Source organism: Pinus tabuliformis, chromosome 1_2 (assembly GCF_031772625.1).
Source record: "Pinus tabuliformis cultivar Carrire ecotype Pingquan chromosome 1_2, CPIR1, whole genome shotgun sequence".
Taxonomy (NCBI): Eukaryota; Viridiplantae; Streptophyta; class Pinopsida; order Pinales; family Pinaceae; genus Pinus; species Pinus tabuliformis.
The window spans coordinates 1302532554-1302558221 of NC_142298.1; the positions used below are offsets into that span (position 1 = coordinate 1302532554).

Consider the following 25668-nt stretch of genomic DNA (forward strand, 5'->3'; position numbering starts at 1 on the left):
CAATAATGAATGATATTCTTCATTCATCGCTGCTTCCCAATCTGGATGGCCTGAAACTTCTGCAAAGGTGTCAGGATCATAATTCACTGAAGCTTGAGCCAGTAAAGAAGAGGCTCTATCGAACTGAGAACATGTACGTCGTTGATCTGTAGGATCACCGGCAAGATCACCTGTTGCATCCCGAGTAGCACGGACCCATTTTGGAAGCTGAGGAGCTGAAGGAGGATCCTGAGAAGGTGGGGGAGGATTTTCATCCTCGCTTTCATCATCTGAAGAAGAAATATTTTCAAAAGTAGAAGAGATAGGGAGAAGTGGCACATCTGTCGAACTAGGCTCGCAGGCCGATATATTTTCAGCAAACTTTACATCTCTTCTAATGATAACATTTTTGGACTTAAGTGGAATAAGTATATGTCCTTTGACATCTTCAGAATATCCAACAAAAATACATCTTTCACCCTTAGGTTCTAAAGCTTTATGTTTCTCATCTGGAATATGGGCCCATGCTTCACTTCCAAAAACACGAAAGTGACTTACATCTGGTTTGATTGAGCTCCATGCTTCTTCTGGAGTGATATTCTTTAAAACCTTAGTAGGAGTGTGATTTATTATGTAATTTTCACAGTTAATTGCTTCTGCCCAATAATTAAGACTAAGTCCTTTAGATTGAAGCATACAATTAACCATTTCCTTTAAGGTGCGATTCTTCCTTTCAGCTACACCATTTTGTTGTGGAGTATATGGAACAGTATGTTGCATTTGAATTCCATTCTCAGTGCAAAAGTTGATGAATGTGTTTTTAAAATATTCTCCGCCATTATCAGATCTTAGCTTAAGAATTTGATGTCCAGATTGTTTTTCAACGAAGGCCTTAAAGGCCAAGAACATGTTAAATACTTCACTCTTGAGTTTTAAGAAGTATACCCAAGTGCGTCTGGAGAAATCATCAATGAAAGTTAAGAAATAATTGTAGCCAGAGAATGAAGCAACTGGAAGTGGACCACATAAATCACTATGCACGAGCTGTAAAGGGGCTGAGGTGTGCCAAGAGGCACGTTTTTCAAAACTGTCCCGATGATGTTTTTCGAGTACACATCCGGAGCAAACACCATCTCTGCAAGATACCATTGGAAGACCTATCACCATATTTTCTTTACATAGATTCTGAAGAGAGCGATAGTTTAAGTGACCAAATCGCTCATGCCAAAGTTTGCTCACTTCATCATTATGAGCAACAAATACTGAGGGAAGATTTGATGACCCAAAGTTGTGAAACTTATACAACCTTGTAGAATCATCAGCAATGCCAGTAGCTAAAATCTGTCTAGGATCTCTTAGGTCCTTAATTACAACAATGCGAGGTGAAAATTCAACGATTTTACCTTCACCTGAATGAGTTATCTGATATACAGATAGAAGGTTCCAGGATAAGGTTGGAACACATAATACATCATTAAACTGACCATTGTCTATATGAACAGTTCTAGTCCCTACAACACTAAGAGATCTATCATCACCAACATATATATTTTTGGTGTTACAATCATTTAAAGAAGAAAACATGGCTTTGTTTTTGGCCATGTGATAAGAAGCTCCAGAATCAATGATCCACTCATGAGAATGAGAAGAAGAAGATACATTTAGTGCATAGCCAGACCGAGATGCTTGACAACACATGCAGAAAGTGCCATTCCTGAAGATGAAGTTGAAGTTGAAGAGTGCTCCAAATGGATGTTATGCTTCTTCATTGCTACTTCCAAGGCTTCCATCTTCTTAAAGCATTTGGATTCTAAGTGGCCATCTCGATTACAAAAGTTGCAATGTCTATCAGTCTTCTTCCCTTTGTTTTTATTTGTCTTATCATTTTGTTGAAATGATTTTTCATTTTGAGGCTGAAATTTCTTAGGACCCTTGTTTGGTTTAGGACCATTCTTTTTAGGATACAACTTCTTAGGATTCTTTGGATTTGGTTGCTGCTGGGCGGCTAACGCTTTCTTAGAAGAGTTTCCAAGATGAAGAAGACCAAGGTGTAAGAGTTTTTCTTGTTCTCTTATTAAAGAATCACAAAAGGAATCAAAGGAAGGGGACTTGTAGGTTTGTCCTTGAGAAATGAAGGCTTCTCTTGTAGAATGGAAGGTGGAAACAAACACAGAATAGGCTGGTCCCAACTTAGTAAGAATGGAGTAGATAAGGCTACTATCTTCTTTCTTAACCTTAACACCTTCTAAGAGAAGTCTAAGGGCCTTGAACTTGGACAAAAAATCTTCAATGCAAGAAAAATTATTGGGGTCCAATGTAAGCATTCATTTTCAAGTTGATGGGTTTTAAGTTCATTTTTAATTCCAAAGACTTTAGTAATCTGTTTCATTGCTTCATCAGGAGTATCAAGTTCTGTAATATGGAATCTAAGATCTGGAGAAATAGACATCCCTATCAACCCACGTGCTTGGTCTTGTCTATTTTCCCATTTAGTTGCCTTGTCTTCATCTTTCGGTTTGGTCTCTTGGCCTGTGGCTATTCTATAAAGACCTTTACTTCTAAGTAAATCCACAATGTAGGACCACCATTGGAAGTAGTTGGTGTTGTTAAGAATAACTTGGCATGGACTTTCCATTTAAAAAAAAACTGAAGCTATAGATGCTGAAACTAAGTGTTGCAATGGAAAGACCTCGAAAAATTAGGATGTTTCAAAAAAAACGGTTCTGAAAACGGCTTCCGGATGAAGAAGTTATGGCTTTTTGAAGAAAATTTGATGAAGTCGCCGACGAAGTGCGGGAATGTGAAGAAATGAAAAAATCCGCCCCCACAAAATGGAGAATTGAACCCAAGACCTCTACTCTCATAAATTAGCTTTGCACCAAGTGAGCTATACAAAAAGTTTGAGAGAGAGAGAGAGGGGGGGTTGATGCTTTGGGTTGCGTGCTTGCTTTGAGAAAGCTCTTTTTCCCTACAAAACAAAAAACACAAAACCCAACACGGACATACAAAAAAAAATGAACCTTGCGGCTCGAAGTTAGCTTTAGCAGGAAACTAAATATTTTCCTCAATGTTTCTGATTTTCTGAGATCACACTAAAGCGCAGCGGAAAAGAGCATACGCATGAGAAAAATCCTTCCTTTCTGTTTCTGATTTGCCCAGATCGCACAGAGTCACAGGGAAAAGAGAATACGCAGAAATGAAAGGTATAGATCCGGTAATAAAAAGGCTAAATAAACTGAAACGGAAATAAACAGAGAGAAAATGACTGTAAACTGAAAATAAACGCTGTATACCTCCAGATCTTAAAAATGACGCAGCTAGGGCTACCGGAAACCTTTTCGCGTGAAACGAAAGGGGTTCCTCACTGGAACAGATGCTCCCAATACAACAGAGCAGTCCCCTCGGCCCGAAAGCAGTCAGAAACAGTAGATCTAGGAAATGGCAGTCGGATGCAGTTCTACCGGCTTCAGATTTGGATCACCAATGGACGCGGCCCTCAACCTGGCTCTGATACCATGTAGGAATTTACAGGGTAAGTTCCTCAGACAGAACACCAAAGGACACCGCTCACAAACAGATCACAGATCAATACACCAGTATTTTGACGTGGTTAAAACCCTCAAAGAGGGAAACAGTCCACGGCCTGAGCCAACGCGGCCACTTCAGGCAATTTATTAATAAAAGAATGAAAATTTACATATGCTTCTCTCATAGATGGATTACCCTACAAATGACCCTCCATGCTCTTTAAATAGAGATCATGGACCAATCAAGTGTTAAGCCACGGATCAAGTGTCGGTAATACTAAGGAGAGAATGAACCGTCGAATCACTACATATCGTGACCGTCGGATTGTAAGTTACAAAATGTACACAGTAAAGAAACACACTTTACCTAACTCTATACCTAACTCTATACTAGACCAAGTTGTACTTAACTATTTCCTATGTGTCGGAATATCCTAACATATAAGATACAATACAATACATCATCATCATATTATTTTCATGATCTAGCTGAGGGGGCATTCCCATGCTCAACTTTATAAATTCATTTTCATGTACATAGGACAGACAATCATCTGCTGTTGCAGACTGGTGATTCTTCGCATGAAGAGTCATCTTCCCTGGCTTAGATGACTATCTGTGCAGCTTCTGTGTTCAATTGATGTCTTTGTTTTCCTGAATATATCGCAACCCAGATGGATGAAACTAGATCCTGGGTCTTCAAAACTCGTCCAATATTCACCCGATGTACAAGTCGATCCATGTGAAAAGATGTTTTGAAGTCGAACATGGAAAGACATCGTCTGATTACCAGCCAATAATGTAAGCTTTTAACAGAAGCGAGAGGAATCACCGATAATGATGATGACCCTCAAGGTACTACAATACAATTCATGTGGTGTATGAGTCGAAGTCGAACACCACGCAAAGTCTTTCGGTCGAAGGTCATTGATGTAAACCTGTCGCCGGAAGTGAGAAACTTGCCATTAAGGCATGCAAGTTTCAAAGTACTGAAAGGGTTGTTTCTAAGTCAGCTTCTTGGATAATGAGCTGATGTCGACAAGAAGTGACCTATCATAGGAGGGCCTTGATGTATCCCACATCTACGACGTGAAATGAAGCAAATGATTTTTGTGGAGGTGAAAACGATCTGATGATATGAGGTTCAGGAATGGCAGCCATGAAAAATGAAGAGTGAATGTAATGCAGTGGATGAGGCATCTGCTGGATGGTGAATTATCTGAATGACTTCTCTTGAACATATTGGCGACACTGATATGGACTAGTAGTAACCCCATGGATGGCACGACAGACCAATGGTGACGGTGAATGGAAAATCCCAACCCAACTCAATCACGGTGATGGAGTGAAAGTGTCATGTTCAAGAGTGACTTGCTACCAATAAAGTTCTTCAAGTTTTCTTCCCATTTTTCCCCAGTCATTGCTGACCAGTACCTCTTTATTTTTGAAAAGCTTGAGGAGTATAACATATGCTTGGTCTATAATTTTCCCTTCAGGCAAACCTGTTGCTTTGTGTTTAGCAAGCCTAGCGTCAGTGACACTCGTTCTTGTCTGGGTGGACAAGTTTGTTGCTATTGTTTTAACGAGTTTAACGACAAAGATAACTCGGTCCTTTTCATGTTTAGAGAGTTTGAAAATGGACGAAAAGGAAACTCCAACAGTCCTTTTTCGTGGCATAATCCCTTAAGTCCAAAAAAGTGTAAAATAATACGAAAGGGATGACTTTTCGATAGTTTTAACGAGCCGACAAAGACAAGCGCTCGATCTTTTTGCTTAATAATCCCTCAAGTCCAAAAAGATTAAAATATATGAGAGGGATGGTGTTCCCCTTACTTTAACGAGCTGGGAAGGCCAATAGCTTGACAATCTTTTTATATTTAACAAGTCTAAAAAGAGTTTAAAAGAGACTTGTTTTTTAGGAACGAGTGGTATTTCTGGGTAGCAGCTGGTTCCAGGTAAGTTTGGAACTTCTCAAATCATGGCAGTGTGAAGAGGGTGGCAATTAGAATCACTCATCGCAGATGTTCCTCAAAAGGGTAAACAATCAAGTGGAAGCGTATGGTCGGCCAAACGAATGGAGGTGACGGAAGGAACACAACCAAAGTTCAAAAGGGCAGATAGCAAAGCGATCACAAAGGTTATTTACCAAAGGCGGGTTTATTTTTTAATGAGTTTGAACCTTGTGCCAACATGTGCTCAGTGTAGGTTGATTTTTTAACGAGTTTGAACCTTGCAGGAACATTGCTCTTTTTCCTTTTTGTGTAAGCTAGGAACGACCAAACTATAAAGCTAAAAATGCTAAAAAGCTAAAAATGAAATTGGTCGTTTTTGCTTGTATAAAAAGGTTTGCATGCCCCCAGCATAAAAAAAAAAGTCTTCAGTAACTATATGGAAACTTAGTGTGGTTAAGCAGGATGATTTTCTGTCAATACTTAGACAAAACACTTCCTTCACTTTGTCCGCCAAATAGACAAAGGTGAAAGGTCACTCAGACCGATCACATAACTTACAGGGAAACTAATCTCTACAGCCGGGTTTGTTCGCAAAATAGACAAGGGTGCATGCCCCCTAAGCTTCATTACATTCACTAGACTACTCGCGGTAATTAGGTGGATGGAATGAAGGTTCCTTTACGAGATCAAGTGAAAGACTCAACTTGGAACTTTGCTCAGCCTTGTTTCATTTTTTAATGAGCTTGACAGAAGACAAGGAATTGTGCTCAGATCCTTAGTTTCATTTTTTAACAAGGTTGACACCAGTCAACGAACTATCCTATGGCTACCTTTGATCACAATTCATAAGGGGTCATGGAGGAAATATCTGTTCCAATGCCCTCAATACATATTGTACAACATCACTTAATTGAGTCATGTAAGTCAGATTTTAAACTATGAAAACCTCGCTGTGATCGACACTATCAAAATGGTCAGAGTCCTTCTTAATCTTTGATGATGTAGAAGATATCATATGATAGGTTTCCACTGTGGCCACTTCCGCCAGATTACTTGGAGGCGGGAGGACAAAAGCACCCATTAAGGATGAGTCTTTTAGGAGACCTACTCTGACATGTTGAAGCGATTGAGAACTTCCATGGATCAATGGAATGCTTCTAGTAGCTTGTGAATTGTTGGGGAAAAAGATTAGTTGGTCAACGATTGTAATTCCACCTTGGATGGGAAATGCAATCTTTCTAAAATATGTTGAAACAACAGCAGCCATAGCATAAATCCAGGGCCTACCTAGTAGGATATTGTAGTCAAGGTTTCCATCAATGACCTCGACTTCTATTTCTATTGTCTTGTCCCCTAGTTCGATTTACAAGTTACTTAATATCCCATATGGCGTGTATGTTCTTCCATCAAATGCTTTTAATGTCAATGATTATCGTGACAAGGGTGGAGAGCCTAAAGTTTTCCAGCAACTTATTGACATAATACAGGTAGATGCCCCCTCATCAATGATTGTTCGATGAACAGTTTTGTTGAGGGATTTTACTTGTATGAGGAAAGCGAGTTGTGCTGGTAACTGAGGTTCGTATCCTTTTTTATTAAATGCCACTAGATTGGAATCTGCTGGATCAATCCCACCTATCGCTGATAACAAACCTTGTTTTTGGAATGGGCAATTATGTAGTACTTCAAGTGTTGACATGGTGAATGGTGATTGGGCTAGATCCTCCACTATACTATAATTCTGTGTTGCTCGAGCACGAGGATTAAATGTCGATTTATGTACTACTCCCTTAGGCGGTTTTATTGTTAGTTCAGGAATGATTGGTGGAACAACTTCTGATGAAGTTGTTGTCGAACTGCTTGGTTGATTTGTAGCCTTGCTGTTCAACAATTGTGGATTTCCATAATCTTTATTCCTTGTAGATATCAAAGCGTCATTTCGCTGTTTTGAGATGGATAGCATAAGCACTTGGGATGGGGAAGCACGATCACTAGCAACCAGGTTAGTTTCTGGATTTGGAAATGGATTAGTCAATACCACTGAGGTATTTGAAGTCTTTTTGAAAAACTTCTTGACTTCAGCTTGATGTGGACAATCTTTTGTGTAATGGTCCTCATCACATATGAAACATGGCTGATTAGGTTTCTTCTTTCCAGAAGGTTTCTCAGGAGTCGAATCCTCCTGTTTCTTCTTTTTGTTTGTCCCTTTCTTCTTGCCCCCTGGTTGCTTAGGATTTTTTCCTTTGTCGGTTGACACGGCATTGACCTCCGAGGCGAGAGGTTCTTCATCTATTTTTTGATGGTTGCTCAGACATACTTAGTCTATCCAAAAGATTTCCTAGCGATTCGACAGGAACTTGCGATGAAAAAGAACTAACTTCTTTAGTAGAAGGATGTAAGTGGATCCTAGTTCCAAAATGTACTGGAGTACTGGGTGGAAGATCCTCTACTATCTCTTCTATAGCAATCAATCCAGGTGGAAGAGGTAGACCGTCAGGTCCGTAAAATATTTCTGGAGCCGAAGAAAGTGTAGCTTCTGTAGTAATAGATACTGGAGGGGTGACACCTTCTGAATTCTGGAATTCAACTTCCAGATGTTCAGGCAAGTGAACTTTAGTTTCTAGATCAGTCCTAGGTGGAGTTGTTTCAGGAATAGAGGTGTCTACCGTTACACTAGGATTAGTTCTAATGTCCTCTTGTAACTACATAGCTTCTTCTGTAAAGGCAGATGTACCAGAGAAAATTGGAGTAACTGTAGTCTTTGACGATGTTGAAACAAAAGTTTCAAATAAATCAGGTGAATTCGACTCAGTTAAACGAGAACGCTTCGCCCGGGATGGTTTCATTTCCGGTGTCAAAGACAGTTGACTCGCTAGTCTCCGCGAACAATGGGGTTTTGATTGACTTTCTTCCACGATTGCGGATTACTTGATCAACTCAAAAAAAATAAAAGGGAAAAAGTTATTCTGATTTAAATGAATTTTAAGACACTTTGACGCAACTTGCTTTTTCAATTTTTAAGAGTCGAGAAAAAGATAAAGGTGACTCTATCCGCCTTCGATTTTTAATGAGCCTGAAGTGACAAGTGCTCAGATGGACCTTTTCTTTTAAGGAGTCGAAAAGGAACGAAAGTGACTGCTTTGGAAGTCTAGACAAAGGGTTTACCAAATCGATCGTAAAACTGCAAAATACACCTTGGTGATAAATGATAGAGAAATTACCAAGGACTTATGTACGACAATTAATCTTCCCGAATGTTGTGTTCAGTGCATTACAATCGATAGGGCAATAGACACGGCTTCCTAAGGATAAACAATATCAGCCTATTATGGTCTCCCAATATATACTCGACGGTACGGGGAGCACAAGTCCGTACTGGCACTTGTCGTATCAAAGAGGAGGAATCACCCAACCTTCGATGAAAACGATAGTTACCAGGTTTTACGACACCGGAACACGTCTCTAGCCTAGACTTCTAGATGTGTTGCATTAGATTCCAAAGCGTTTTTATGTTCATTGAGGTTTATTTTAGAGTTTAACTTGCTTAGAAGTTTGTCTTTCAAGGTTCACCGCGTGAGGTAGATGTGAAATTCCTAAATATGCAATCTAAAATGATAAACAATCGTTTATGTTATTTTAGCAATGAAAATCCTAGCTACAAAGGAAAGAAGATAATGATTTTCTTTCAGTAGAGAGCATAGAGCACACACTAAATGCACTTTCCTATATCAAATTTCACAAGCAATCAAAATGCATATGCACATGCATGTATTTGTTTTCCGCTTTCTTAATGTGTGAATGACAAAAAGAAAGCTAAGTATAGATCTGAACTATTTTCTTTCAAAGCGACAATACTAACAATTTTCCTTTTCAAAATGAAAGGAAGACTAAGACGACACTTTTTTATTTCTAATTGAAAACTATTTTCGACACTTGAAATACTAATAATTTCAAAATCAAGTACAATGACAAAAGTACAATCAACTATCTAGAAGAGGAAGACTTTATGACACTCTTCTTTTGATTCAGAATGATAATTACGACACTTGCATCAAAAACGACAGTTCGATTAGGCTACTTTCGACAAAGGAAGGTTATAAATGATTGACAAATACATAAAAACATTTACCATTCCTAACTAATGGAGGCTGAAATAATGTGAAGGAAGATGGTTACAGCAAGAAGGTACTGATCATGAACAAAAAAACTATTGAATAAAGCTAAAAACAAAGAGAAAAGCACCATATTTCAGAGAAGAAAAACAGTTCACTCAATCGTCGCACCTGCAGCACAGGGAAACAGGGATGCATCTTACCTGCAACACACGGGAGGTACGATGCATCCAGGTTGCACAGTTACAGACAATGCTATGGGCCAGGGAGCGAAACTAAGCTTGGTTTTTGCTCAATACTTGCAGCTAAGTTTAGTGATTTAGGCTGAGTAATGATGGAAAGTAAACACAAAGCATAAGGGTAGGATATGATGAGGTTTTGAGCTACCACAAGGGAACTTAGGATGCTTTGTAAGTCAGATGTTCAGTTCATAAACCAACCCGGAGATTAACTGAAGTAATATTTATCTACTTAGAAATTGCATAGCAAAGGCGTTTCGAAGGCTAGCTGGCTAACTTCAGGCTCTGTCTGTAGTTTATAAAGCAAACAATTAACAAACAAAGCAAACTATTCGTTCCCTAGTGGAGTCGCCATTTTGTTTCAGGGAAAACTAGTGTCGATTTGAACTGCTAGTCCCACTAAGACGGGTAGCTATCTTAGAAACAAACAATGAAAGCTTTTCAAGAATTCCTTTAAGTGTGATAGATGGAAGAGAAGAAAAGAGGACCAACCTGGATCTTCCTCTTTGATCCTAGCTTGATTTCTCCTTTCCTTGATAGAATTTGCCACTCCTCTCTTACTTGTCCCGCTTCAAAGAGTACCTGTAGAGTCAAAGTAACAACAAACTATCAAAGCATCTCTATCTAAAACATCATAAACAATGCGGAATCAGAAACACATTGACCATACAATTGCATTTATAAACAATAAGATTCACAAATACGAGATCATATGGAGGAAAACTCAAAGAACTTTATTAATAGTAATGTAAGGGAGGATTACAACCCAGCTGTCTGATCCAGCATCATCCTCCCAGTTGTAGAAGCCCTCTTCACCTCATGAACAAGAAAATCACCCAACAATGCAATGTGTCTTCTCACCAACAAACCAACAACACTTCCTTACAAAATACAAAATTCCAGCCTCTAGATCTCTCAGATGAGGGATCCATTTATAGATGTCTTGCAAGGGTGTGACTCAGCTCTGGGTTTTTGATTAGTGTCATTCCACTGATAGTTCTTGGTTCCACTTGGAGATTTCATTGATCTCTTACTCATCCCTGGGCGAATTCAGAGAGGCAAGTGTCAAATGAGAAGTTTCTGGAAGATTCCATGATCATCCACTTAGCAAACTATCTCTGCCATTTGTCTATTCTCGCTCATCGCATCCTACAGAAGGCCTTTTTAGTATGCATCGCACCCTGACCATGGAGTAGTCAATATGGTCCAATTTTGGCCAGTTCTGACTAGTTTTTCAAGTGGAACTTCTGGGAGATGATGTAATCAGTTGACCATGATCATTTAGGGTATGAAACAACACTTTTAGGGACTTAAGGAGCCCTTAGTTTATGGACATATGAGTTTGGGGTTGCAATGCCCAAATATGTCTATAACAATACTAAAAGGACGGGAATCTCTTCCATCGAAGGCTTCCAAGGTATTGGGAGACTGACTCAAAGTCGGGGAACCAATAGCCTTCCAACAAGCAACAGACTTGATGCAGGTGGAGGCGCCCTCATCGATAACAGTGCGATGAATATTCTTAGAGTTAATGATGACCTGAATGAGGAAGGTGATATGATGAGGCAGCCTTGGTACATGATTATCCAGATCAAAAGTGATCAAATCCGAGTCAGCCGGGTCAATGCCACCAACGGCTGATAGCAGAGACTTCCTTTGGGAGGGACAACTCTGGAGGACTTCCAATGCGGACATAGCCAAAGGGCTTGGGCTAAGTCCTCAACAATGCTATAGTGTTACGCAGCACGAGTGTTAGGGTTGTAAGAAGATTTCTGGAGCACCCCTTTTGGAGGAGGTTGAATAACCGCTTCGGTACTAGGCCACTCGATATGGAGAGGACCGGTACTAGACTGAGGAATACTGGAGGGGACTTTAGTTTCCTTCCCGACAGGCAGAGGATATTCTTTTGACTGAGTACTAATATGGATGGGAATTGTCCCAGCCATGAAGACTTGAGAGCTGAAAGTGGAAGAAGATTGTGGTTGATCAGCCACCATTTGAGTCTGTTGTGAGGGAAAAGGTTCTTTGAGCACAGTAGGAGTGCCAAGGGCACCCTTAAGCAAACGACTAACCTCAGATCGTCTAGGACAGTCTTTAGTATAGTGATCCTCATCACACAAGGGTACTTGGGTTTGCACTTGGCGCTGTCCTCGGCCGGAGGCTTAGGAGGATCCTGCTTCAGTTGATCGATTGATCCCCAGTGGAGTCGCCAACTTGTGATGTAGGAAAGTGTTCCCTCTATGGACAAAGGCAACCCCTCTAGCCCTAGAGTGGGTCTAGTCATAGAAAAGACAAAACAACGATTCCCTTAAATAGTCATCGTTGGAGGCCTACCTCAAACCGGTGGTTGATGAAGTTTCCGTTGCGCTGCTCTAGCTTCCGTTTCTTTCTCCTCAATAAGCAATCAACCTGAAATGCCACAGGAAAAAAACAGAGCACATAACCGAGAACAATAATGATCTATTTACTTGTAAAGTCAAGGAGTCACAAGCTATCAAGTAGATTATACACAAGATATAGGAAATCGTCACTGCTTGTATTAAAAATGAAACAAAGGTAAACTTACAACCATGCCTTGACGTCGCAAGTCTTCTCGGAGGGTCCATTCGATATGTTTATTCAAGCATTCACTCTTAAGAATGGGTCTCCCAATATGACAATATCTCTCTCTCTCTCTCAAGCCCTCATGCAAAGCCAAGATACTCCACAACCTCTTATCAAACTATTAGCAACCCCACACTTGTCACACTCACACCAAAGCTATCTACTTAGCTTCAAACCAAACTCAAAAGAACTAGCAAGCACTAATTCCAGCACTAAGGAAATAGTGGATCATAGTAATGGTGAGTGATTTTATAGGAGAAGGAGTCTCCATGAAATGAGGGAGAGGGAGCTTATCCTTAAGGGAGGTTGCACAAGAGGCGGAACCACCATCCCAAAGGAGGAAAGGCAACCCAAACTGACCCAACAACCAACTCTAGAAACACCTAGAAGGCCGACTGTTCGAACAAATTTGCTTAATCTGGATCGTCGCAGGTCATGAACTAAGGCTTAGTGACGACATCGCAAGGAGGCAATGCACTCAAACCAATCGTCGCAAGAAATATCTGGGAGCCTCACGCCGAGCCCTAAAATTCGACCGTCACAGGAAACACGTGTACACCTGCGACGATGTTGCGACTGGATTGTTCATGACAAGGGATCGTCGCACATTTTAATGGCTTACTAGCGACGATGCAGAAACTTAGGGAAAAAGGGTCAGTCTTCAGCATCAGAGAGCATTGTTTAATCTTTTTGCATAAGTGGGAAGATATGGACATGTTTATTTGATACATGACACAACAGAGGGACTGAGATGAGGACAGTGACAAATTACTATGTAACACCTCTTCCCTAGATATTCGAGTTCCTCCTTCTGGATCTTTGTGGTGGAAACAATGGCATTGGGCTCTGCATTGATAATTTGCTTCCCTTTGTCATTCCCCTTATTGGGTTCTGACTCAGAGTCTAAACATGCATCTGATTCCAAAGACTTTAGCTCAACCCCTAGTGACTGCTTAGCCTGACACTCACTTGTGTTGTGAGTGGAGCTCTTATGGAACTCACACCACTTTCTTGTGTCCTTCTTCGGCTTCGCGGTGTTGTTATTTGCTTGCGGCTTTGACGTGTTGTCCTGGGCCATCCCGCCTTGGCTTTTTCCTTTGTTTAGTGGTTTGGGGGCACCTTTCCCTTGCTTTGGATTTGCAGATCCAAAGTCTCTCTTCTTCTATTTAAACTTCTACTCGATATTGACAACGTATCAGTACGTTGTTTCAGGGAAAACTAGTGTCAATTTGAACTGCTAGTCCCACTAAGACGGGTAGCTATCTTAGAAACAAACAATGAAAGCTTTTCAAGAATTCCTTTAAGTGTGATAGATGGAAGAGAAGAAAAGAGGACCAACCTGTATCTTCCGCTTTGATCCTAGCTTGATTTCTCCTTTCCTTGATAGAATTTGCCACTCCTCTCCTACTTGTCTCACTTCAAAGAGTACCTGTAGAGTCAAAGTAACAGCAAACTATCAAAGCATCTCTATCTAAAACATCATAAACAATGCGGAATCAGAAACACATTGACCATACAATTGCATTTATAAATAATAAGATTCACAAATACGAGATCATATGGAGGAAAACTCAAAGAACTTTATCAATAGTAATGTAAGAGAGGATTACAACCCAATTGTCTGATCCAGCATCATCCTCCCAGTTGTAGAAGCCCTCTTCACCTCATGAACAAGAAAATCACCCAACAATGCAATGTCCCTTCTCACCAACAAACAAACAACACTTCCTTACAAAATACCAAATTCCAACCTCTAGATCTCTCAGATGAGGGATCTATTTATAGATGTCTTGCAAGGGTGTGACTTAGCTCTGGGTTTTTTATTAGTGTCATTCCACTGATAGTTCTTGGTTCCACTTGGAGATTTCATGATCTCTTACTCATCCCTGGGCGAATTCAGAGAAGCAAGTGTCACAGGAGAAGTTTCTGGAAGATTCCATGATCATCCACCTTGCAAACTGTCTCTGCCATTTGTCTATTCTCGCTTATCGCACCCCACAAAAGGCCATTTGAGTATGCATTGCACCTGGCCAGTTAGGCAGTCAATATGCATCACACCTTGCCCATGGAGCAGTCTGTATGGTCCATTTTTGTCCAGTTCTGAGTAGTTTTTCAGGTGGAACTTTTAGGAAATGATGTAATCAGTTGACCATGATCCTTTAGGGTGTGAAACAACACTTTTAGGGACTTAAGGAGTCCTTAGTTTATGGACATATGAGTTTGGTGTTGCAGTGCCCAAATATGTCTATAACATACGTCATGCCGAGCGAGGAGATGTCCAAGAACTCCATCTCGTCTTGGATGTACCTATGTAGGCAGTCGTGGTATTTGACCAACTGCAGCTCAGAATCCTTGATACCCAACTTTGTGTGAAGGGTACGAAAAATATTGGTAAACTCTAGCACATCTTGGTCCCTTCCCTGCTGTAGCGTGGTCCACTTTATATATTTATCCTCATAGCTTCTGACAGGGTAGTACTGCTCCTTGATGTAATTCTGGAATGAATTCCAAGTGGGTGCGACTAAAAATAGTGAGGCTGTACTTTCATCCTTTTGCTCGTAGTAGGTTTCACACCAATCCTTGACGTGGGGGGAGGCTTTGAGAAGAGCGAAAGTAATATTTTCCCGACCGGAAAAATCATGAACATAAAAATACCCTTATAGCGGATTTAACCATTTATCTACATCGTCTACATCTATCTGATCCTCAAATATGGGAATGTCAAAGTTAACTTGTACCTTAAAGGGTGTGGCGCTTCCAGAGTAGCTGTTGGAAGTAGATGTGTCGCCCTTGGGTAGCCGCTAAAGGATCTGGGCAAAGTTGTCCATCAGCGCGTTCCTTTGTCACTCGAGGGCCTCTTCGAGCAAGATTTTGGTAGGATCTCCTGTCCCCTCGTCTTTCTTTTCATCTGCCATGGGAGGCCGTCGGGATTTGCGAGGCTGGTCTTGCAAAGGTTCAATTGGTTCAAGCCCTAACTCCTTATATCTCGACCTCGTTTGGGACATGCAAAGAAAAATTGAGAAAGAGCAGACCGCTCTGATACCACTAGTCCAGATTTAAACAGGAACACAACAAATTACAAAGATAACCATAAATACAGATATACAACAAAAATAATACTTCATTTCATTAATGTAAAATACTGAAATACGATTACAAATAGAAATTGAAATAAACTAGCTCGGGCGATGATAGCTTATCTATGAGGAGAGATGTGGCAACTACATGTCTCTGAATTGTCTTACAATGAGGCTCGAAGGCCTATTTATTGTTGAGAAATAATGGAAAACCCTAAACATCCAAAACCCTAACCCTCGGAGATGAAACGCCAAACTATGGGCCCCGTTTTGGGTAAATTGGTACATCAACTTCCCGGGGTCGTAACTTTTGCGTACGATCTCTATTTAACACGCACAATACCTCGTTAGAAATATCTATCCGAGGACTACAACTTTGGGATGAGAAACATCGGTCCATGGACCCATGTTGCTCCTAATTTTCCCAAAAAATGTCTTTTAGGGCCTCAAAACGGCTCCGAAAGTTTAAGACCCGAAAAATTGCCAAAAATAGTAAATTGTGCTACAAATAAGGAAACTGAAAAACTAAAAGAAAGAATGGTGGGGGTCCAAGTGGAATTGGTGGGTGGCCACCAATAGCCACCTGGATCATTAAACCCTTCCTAGAAGGGTAACTAAAAAATCACTTTCCATAAAAAGTGCAATTTTTTCAATTCGTTCATCATTTATGAAGGACAAAAAAAATACCATAAACTTTTAAAAGAAAAGTCACGGTTTCAACAACCCAAAAATATCACAAACCCTAAGTCATGAATATTCAATGGCCATTATACCTTTAATATCAATGAGGTTGATTGTGAATTGTGATTGATATTCAAGATTCAACTCTAAAGACTACTTTCCTTTGGCTTCAAAGACTAAAATCATGTAGGTTTTCATTTCATTAGCTTGATATACCCTTCAACACCAATAAATCCATCACATAACTCATGCCCACAGTATCCCATGACCATATTGCAGTATCTACCATTTTAAGTGTGATTTAATGAAGGCTTGGAAACATTTTCTTGTTGAATCCCCACTTGCAATAGTGGTATATGAGCACTCTCAATCCTATAATTGCTACATCATTGATCATCCATACTTAATGTGTTTGATTCCCACACTCTGGAATATCGAGTGGTTTTGCTTTTTTTCACACATATGTATGTTAATGACTATGTTTAGAATTAAAGAAACTCTATCAAGATAGGCAAAACTTTCAAACATGTATGTTCTTGATTAAGTTTAGATACAAGCCTACACAAAATAGACCTTGTCAACATATCAAAACTTAAAATTATGAATGTAACTACGAGAATTGTGATTATATTCATGCATTTTTCTACATCATCAATTATTGACTTCTCTATTATCCAAAGTGATCATACCTATTTTTTTAATTCTATGTGTATTTATCCAACACACTCATTCACTTTCTTCTTCATGTTTCTAGCAACAACGATTGTTATTTGATGCCACAAGTCACCATATATTTCATTGAGTAAATGTATCAATATTTTAGACATGTATTATAGAATCTATAGTAGTAGTTTTTATTAGGAATATTTATTAGCAAACATACGTAAATTTTGTATTTTGTCCTAGACCTAAAGGACATTCAATATGTTTTATTAGTGTTGATTAGCATTTCTATAACCTTTATGATAATGTAAATTACCCAATTTTAGTTTAAAAAATAATAATTCTACCCAGGAAATAAAAAATGTTGCTCCAAGAATTCAAGGCTACAAAACATACATCTCATGAATCTTGAGCTTAGGATCAGGCACAAGGGAAGACAATTGTTGCCACTTGTCACTCGAAAAAGGGCCACTTGGCCACCCAAAAATGCCAAATCCACATGCCACATGTCATGAATATAGAGTGCCACATCATAATTTGTGCCATACGATTATGACTATGTTGATTAACATTGATTCCTAATATCTATTCTTCACATCCTCAATGAGTTGGTGCGCAATATCATATTCCATTAGTTGTACTTGACCTAAATGTATAGATAGTTGTTGGTTGGATGCCCTAGATTAAGCATCTTTCCGTAAATTTACCACTAGGTTCCTTATCATATTGTACTTTTCTTCAAGGATGGAAAATTGATGTTTAGCCTGAATAAGATTACTCATTATAGATGTAATTTAGGAGATACAATATTATTCATTGCCATGGACTATAGAAGTTGATCCAAATTGAATCTCGTTAAAATCTTTTTGTAAAATTTCTAAGCATTGTTGAGTGTGTTAGCAGTTGTTGTCATTGATGTCAAGCTTAACAGGAGTCTATTGAGTTTATTATTGTTGAATTTATTAACAATAATGACGACATTGATGTGTTGGTTGGTTACTGAGTATTGACAGTCTAGTTTGTTTGTTGAACGTTGGATATGTAGCCTAGTAACCTATTTTTGAAGGCATTTTTTTTCTACTGGTACCTTGTTCAAAAGAGCATGAAAATTTCATTGTTAGATAACCCTCCCAGAGAGCTTTCCAGTGGTATATGACACTTAGTCTAACTCCTTAAGAATGAAGGAAAACTTGAGTTGAAGTGTTGCAGGTCGGGCATGGTTCCATAAGATGAAAAAAACGCAATTGTCAAACCACAAAGTGCATAATCCAACAGAGGAGAGTGTTATTCATTTGTGGAGCACATAATCCAATAGTGGAGAGTGAGTGTGGACGACACCCCCCCCCACCCACCCACCCCCCATCATGTCAATGTTTAGTGGCTGAAGGGAGGGGGGGTCACAATTAGTGGTAACATTAATATGATCTTCAAATATCGATGGCCCATATCTATTGCGGGCCCCTCTTGCCCTGAAGTCCAAAACCATTGAAGGGAGGGTTGTAATATGATAAGCATTTCCAAGCGCCAAATAACATATGGACCCCAATATGACATGGCAACATATGTGGCACTAGATGGTAGAGACATTTGGCAAGTTGATAATGTGACAATGTGTTGAAATGGAAGAGATAATGTGACAATGTGTTTACATGGTAGAGATGATGTGACAATGCGTTGACATGGTAGAGATGATGTGGTAGCGAAGTGACACAAATTATGATGTGGCATTCTATATTCATGACATGTGGCATGTGGATTTGGCATTTTTGGGTGGTCAGGTGGCCCTTTTTCGAGTGACAAGTGGCAATGATGTAGCAGTGATGTGGCATGACATGTAATAGAGAGGCCACATGGCCATGACGTGGGATCCATGAGTTGATGGATGCAAGTGGTTTGAGAGTTGAGAATGGACCAAATCCTAGATATTTGGATCCAAAACCTAGCATAATTAGCAAGGCAAAGGTGGATCCCATATCTAGCCTATTTGGGCATCCAGGGGTCAAAGCATGCACACGTTGTTGGTTAGGGCTGAATACTGAATTGTGGATTGGCACGTGATTATAGTACATGGTTTCAGGGGCTAGCCACCACAACTCCTAGCTCTTACATAACAACGATAAAAGGTTAAAAAGGTTAAGAGCCTAGTCATGGGGGTGTGTTCCTATGGGCCAAGTTGTAAGGCTCTCGAAGAGTCGGTCACCTAATTTGAGGTAAAAATATAATATTAAATTACCAGGGGCATTACTGGTCCTTGGTAATTAAATTACAAAGGGTAGAAAAGCCAAAGACCTTGTCGACCTTGATTAAACCACAATGTATAAATACATGGGCAAGGTAATTGAAAGTTGAATCTTGCGTATCACACAAAAAATTTATAAGTGCGAGCCATGTGTATAACGATGTGAAGCAAGGCTACATAACTGTGTTTTGGACCATATACACAATATTTTTGAGAGTATATTACTTAGCGAGCAAAAAAATTAATTGACAGGAACAATAAAGCTAGAAGAAGATGAGTAATTTGTGTAAGGGATAGATGTTTAAAAAAGTGTTGTTGTTGTGTGCGTGAGTAAATTCTTATCATAAAAATTGAATTTTGTTGTATGCATGATTCTATGTAAGAGGAGTCACTGATTTGAGTTTGAAAATCAATGAAAGAGGGATCAAAATGACTGAGCAAGTAGGTGCTTCTAGAGCAGAGGATCATAGTGTCCTTTAGCTTGGTGCTTGAAAAGCTTAGGAGGTTGGTGCCTACAATTGGTGGAAATGGGTGCTGTCAGCAAGTACGTGTTTTCAGAGAAAGAGGATTAATGAAGAGTGAGCTATATACAATATGCTAACTTTGTATATAGCTTAATCTTTGGAATAAATTTTCCACTCAATGAAAATCCCATAGAACTTGCTCATTTTTCCTAGTTGGGTTTATAGCATTAAAAAAAGTCTTTGTTGTCTCATGGTGTTAATGGTTGTGCATACTTGATGTGGCTTTGGTTTTAACATGTCCTTGCATTCTATGCAAATCATGACAGCTACAAAAAATCTAGATCATAATCCTACTTTTGTTCGTTGGTTTAAATGATTTCTTGAGTGTTGGATTTGGTTGAGTGTATTTTCTGTTCAATGTTTAACTACACTCTACAACCAATCTTGTGATTTCTTCTTACTGAGCATTTATTATTTTGTGGTGGCTTTATATGTGTACACAACATTCCAACTAGTTCCAATACCATACACCACCCATTATTCACTTATTTTATCACTAGAGTATAGCTACAATGTTGCCACATATCTTCTATTTAATGTATGGAGAGAACTTACAGTGCGAGAGCAATTGTGTAGAACTTCTATTGAACAAAGGCGTGTCTACTATTACAAGTAATTGAGTAGCCAATCACATATGAAATAGAGCCATTATTTTGTATGCCTATTGGTGATTAAAAATAGAAGCATTATTTTTTTCCACAAGGATTTCTATTGATGAAATGGACATGCCATAGACCTACCATTTATATATAAGAGGTAATAGAGAAGATATATGTTCTATTGCTTTGTATCATTTCTTCTTAAAATCGAAGAATCCTTTGAAGTTCTTACAAATACTGATGGTCCATGATTGCAAGACAAAGGGCAAATCCACATTGGAACACTATAATCTAACAATTTGATAGATCCATGGCCTTGAACTCGAGATTCTTGTGGGAAACCAACACAAAATTCAAAGAAACAACACTAGAAAAAACCTAAACAAGAATGGAACCAAGTCTTGAGGGATGAGATTCACATACATAAAATCCAAGGAACAACCCCCACAATTAATAAATACAACTCCACATCGACTAAGTTAGATTAGGCCCAACAAACTAGAACCCTCAAAATTATAATTTTGCAAGTAGATGGAACTAGAGACACTTAAAGCAAGTTGAATTATGAAAAGACCAACCATCAACCTATAAAACATAGCATGTTTTGGGCAAAGTGCTTAATGAAATTGATTTTTTGACTTGGAGCAAGTTTGTGATTTCTTGTTGTTTAAAATGCATTTTGAATGTGTAAACGGATTCAACAACCTAAAAAACCCTCAACACACTCTAACTTTATAGATTAAACAACTTGTGATTCTTAAAAATCTCTACTAGATTTTGGGCAAAATTTACTAGAAAAAGTCCTTGGAAAAAAGCCATTTTTCATAGATTAGTTAAACTATAAACATCAAAACATTATACACTAGAAAAAAATAGTTTAAAAGCCCTTAATTTCATCCGTTATATTATGTAAACTACTAAAAATATTAAAATTATTAAACCAAAACTACCCATACATTTATATTTTTTTAAGATCGGAAATTCTGAAACCCTATTTTGAAATAAACTACACCATAATTGATACTAAAAATTAAATATTTTTATAAGGTTTATTTATTAATTCTTAATTATGAAATACATTTATTATTATTTTTATTGAGATGTGTATTTACTATATTTTATTTGAAATAACCTGCACCATAATTAATACTAAAAATTAATATATAATATTTAAATTAATGATGATGATGATGACAGTTAATGTCCACTGAGACCAAACTTTGGTTTATCGGACTTAAAAAACGAATTATTTAGTTTGATTTATGATTTTATTTCTATGCTCAAAAAGCTTGGAAAGAAGCCTCCCGAGTTCACTGTAATTTTGACAACCTAAAAGGCTAGGAAGGTTAGTGTTGCAACAAAGATTTTGACACTGAGATCTAATGTGGTTGTAGGCGGGGCACTTTAAGAGGAAGTGATTTTTATCTTCCATATTGGTATTCTCATAAAAATGGCAGAATCTTTCCATCCATGGTGTTTTAGGAATCGCCCAACGACCCGTTTCACTATAGAACTCATGACATTTGTATACTATATTTATTCTTATTATTTTTATTGAGATTTGTATTTACTTATCAGTACTTACTTTTATTAAAATTTCAATTTTTTATTTAATGATAATCAATTTTTTAACTAATAAAAAATAAAAAATATTTATTTATCATAAATGTATAATTAAATATCTATTTAAATATTTTATTTTCACAATTTATAAAATAAAAAATTTAACAGGTCAAATTTATATATTTATATTAGGTAGCAGGTCAAATTTATATATTTATATTAGGTAGCAGGTCAAATTTGATCACTCGTCAGATGTATGTCAGCTTCCCTGTTTCGTTGGTTTTGTTTTTCGGGATTAGCGAGATCTAGTTAATTCAAAAAGAAAAGTTGGGTAAATAGATTACGAAGCAGTTCAAATTTGATCATTGGTCAGATGTATTCTCAGCTTCCCTGCTTTGATGATTTTTTTTCGGGATTAACGAGATCTCGTTCCTCTCCTCGAGGAATTTTGGTGGTGTGTTGGGCTTTTGATTCGCTGGGCGTTGACATGGGGACCGGCACTTGCTACTCCACATTTCTGCGATTTCGTGGTTTCGAGAGGATAAAGTGGTGTTTAAGATTGGTTTTAGCTGGCTTTGAATGGGCTGGGCACGATGGCACGCAATGTGTAGGAAAAATTCAAGCGAGCGGGATTTTGGATTTTGAAATGCGCGTGGTGGGAATTCACGGTTCATTTAATCAGTTAGTATTTAGTATGGGTATAAGCAATAGCATCAACAGTGAATTTACGCCAACGGCGTGCCAGCATTCGGATTCACATATTCACTGATACCAAGGCGAACAACTGGCCCTTGGGACTCCACGTTAATAACTGTCAAGCGGGTATCCATTATTGACTTCATTAGCTCTTTAAAGGGAACCCTGAGAGGCTCAGGGATTTGTATTTATGCAACCCAAATGAAATATTGTGGGTTGACATGAGAGGAAGGCTCAAATTTCCTGCAATGCAGGAAGCGGTTCTTGCTGTTCTGCTTGTTTTGGGCTTCATTCTTGGGCTTACAGCAGCTCAATCGGATTTTAGTGGCAGGTTGTCCGATGTTGAAGGCAACTACATTACCCACAGGCAGCTTCTGTATTACAAGGATCAGAATGGGGACAGAGGAGAAAGAGTAGTGGTCGATCCAAGCTTCAAGTTCCCAAATCCGAAGCTTAAAGATGCCTACATTGCTCTCCAGGCCTGGAAAAAGGCTATAATCTCAGACCCATTGAACATAACTGGGAACTGGTTAGGTCCTGATGTTTGTAACTACACTAGTGTGTTTTGTTCTGCTCCACCATACAACAACTCTATTCAGGTAGTAGCGGGCATTGATCTGAACCATGCAGACATTGCAGGGTATCTGCCTACGGAGCTTGGCTTGCTCACAGATCTGGCATTGTTCCATATCAATACAAACAGGTTCTGTGGGATTGTGCCTCGTAGCTTCAAGAATCTGACCCTGCTGTATGAGCTTGATATCAGCAATAACTGTTTTGCCGGGCCATTTCCGAATGTGGTTCTCTCTCTGCCTTCATTGAAGTACTTGGACATAAGGTTCAATGAGTTCGAGGGGCCACTTCCTACAAAGCTGTTTGACAAAGATCTAGATGCTATCTTCGTCAACAATAACAGGTTCCGTCTTGAAATCCCTCCTAATCTTGGAAATTCTCCTGTGTCTGTTATTGTTTTTGCCAATAATAATCTCAGAGGATGTGTTCCGCCTAGTCTGGGGAAAATGAATGCCACCCTCAATGAGATTATACTCATTAACAACAATCTGTCAGCTTGCCTCCCACCCGAGATTGGGGTGATGAGAAACCTGACTGTTTTTGATGTGAGCTTTAATAAGCTAGTTGGGTCTCTGCCAGACAGCATTGGGCAGATGGTCAGCTTGGAACAATTGGATGTTGCCCACAATATGTTAACTGGAAAGATCCCTCAGAGCATCTGTGGACTGCCCAACTTGGATAATTTTACATACTCCTACAACTTCTTTACCGGGGAGGCACCCAATTGCTTGGCTATTCCTAGCAGAGGAGCTACCTTTGATGACAGGAGAAATTGTATCCCAGGCCGGCCTGCTCAGAGACTACTCCAGCAATGCTCTGTTTTCCTGTCTCTGCCTGGTGTAAATTGCTCTGCATCCTCCTGTAAGCCTGTGAGGATTTTGCCATCCCTTCCACCACCTTCCCCACCACCACCATCACCTCCTCCACCATTGCCCTCAACCCCACCTCCTTCGCCACCACCACCATCTCCTCCTCCACCCTCGCCATCAACCCCACCTCCTTCACCACCACCTCCATCTCCTCCCCCTTCACCCTCTCCAGCCCCACCCTCTCCCCTGCCACCCCCTTCATCCTCTCCTCCGCCGCCCTCTCCCTCACCACCACCGCCCTCTCCTCCTCTGCTGCCCCCATCTCCACCACCCCCCTCTCCCTCACCACCACCACCCTCTCCTCCTCTGCTGCCCCCATCACCACCAACCCCCTCTCCTTTCCCTCCTCCACCAGTGCCTGTTTACTGTGTTCGGCCACCCACACCCCCGCCACCACCTGTTTACTGTGTTCGCCCACCCACACCCCCACCACCACCTGTTTACTGTGTTCACCCATCCACACCCCCTCCACCATCACCCCCACCGCCAAAGCAGTCACCACCTCCACCAGAATCATCTGCTTTACCTCCAGTACGATCTCCACCTCCACCAGAATCATCTGCTTTACCTCCAGTACGATCTCCACCTCCACCATATCCCCCACCAGAACCATCTGCTTTACCTCCAGTACGATCTCCACCTCCACCACCACCACCCCATTCTGCTCCCTCACCCCCATTCCCATCTCCATCTCCACCACCACCCCATTCTGCACCCCCACCCCCATTCCCACCTCCAACTCCACCCCATTCCCACCTCCACCTCCACCACCACCACCCCATTCTTCTCCTCCACCTCCACCATCACCACCACCACCCCATTCTTCTCCTCCACCTCCACCATCACCATCACCACCACCACCCCATTCTTCTCCTCCTCCCCCTCCATGCATTGAACCCCCCCCACCGCCTCACTCCCCTCCACCTCCATGCATTGAACCTCCACCACCACCTCCTCCACCTTGTGTGGAATATCCACCCCCAGGTCATTCTTCCACTCCTCCATAAGATAAGTACTGTGACCTACCCCCACCAACTTCCCTATCCACATTTCCACCAATTTAGTATTATGCACCATCACCACCACCTTTCCCATCTCTTCCGCCTCCTGTTCGCTACTCTGTTCCACCATCTCTTCCACCTGCTTTGCTGCCTCTGCCTTCTTGCAATGCAGAAATGCCACCGCCACTACATCCATCAGCTCTTACATCACTTATGTTTGGAAAGATGGCACTCCCACCAACTTCTGGTTTTTCAGTGAAGTCTCCTCCTCCGTCAGCATATTGATTTTTTCAAGATCTTCCATTCTTTTATAGAACATACTATTTAAGTGTTATTCCATCTGGTTCCGCGAATAAGCATAGATTTCCTTTGAGATTTCAATTGTCGAAATCTCTTTACTGTGACTATGCAGCAGTGGGAAAGAATTGTCAAATCTCTTGCAAGGGCCATCTTTTTCATAAGAATGGGCACAATTCTGATTAATAGTGCTGGTAGAGGGGAGGGCCCTTCATTTGTATTTCATTGTTCAAGTTATTGTTGACAATGTGCGTTAGAGCGAAGTCACATTTTTTTGGGAATAAAGTATTGGCAATAAACCATTAAGGAACAGATGCTATTATAGGATTTATCATAATGCCTGAGTTTACATGAATGTAGAGATAACAATCTCAAGGATGGGATTCAACTTCGGAGATGTAGATTTTCATGAAAAATGAATGGTGAATGCACCGATTTGCTATGGTGTTTTAAGTTATCCGGTTTAGTTACAA

General features: G+C 39.9%; 1 pseudogene; it reads left to right on the forward strand.

Annotated features, from left to right (window-relative positions):
* Positions 1-22137: 22137 nt before the first annotated feature.
* Positions 22138-24904, forward strand: LOC149210998 (leucine-rich repeat extensin-like protein 4 pseudogene; annotated as a pseudogene).
* The last annotated feature ends 764 nt before the right edge of the window (positions 24905-25668 follow it).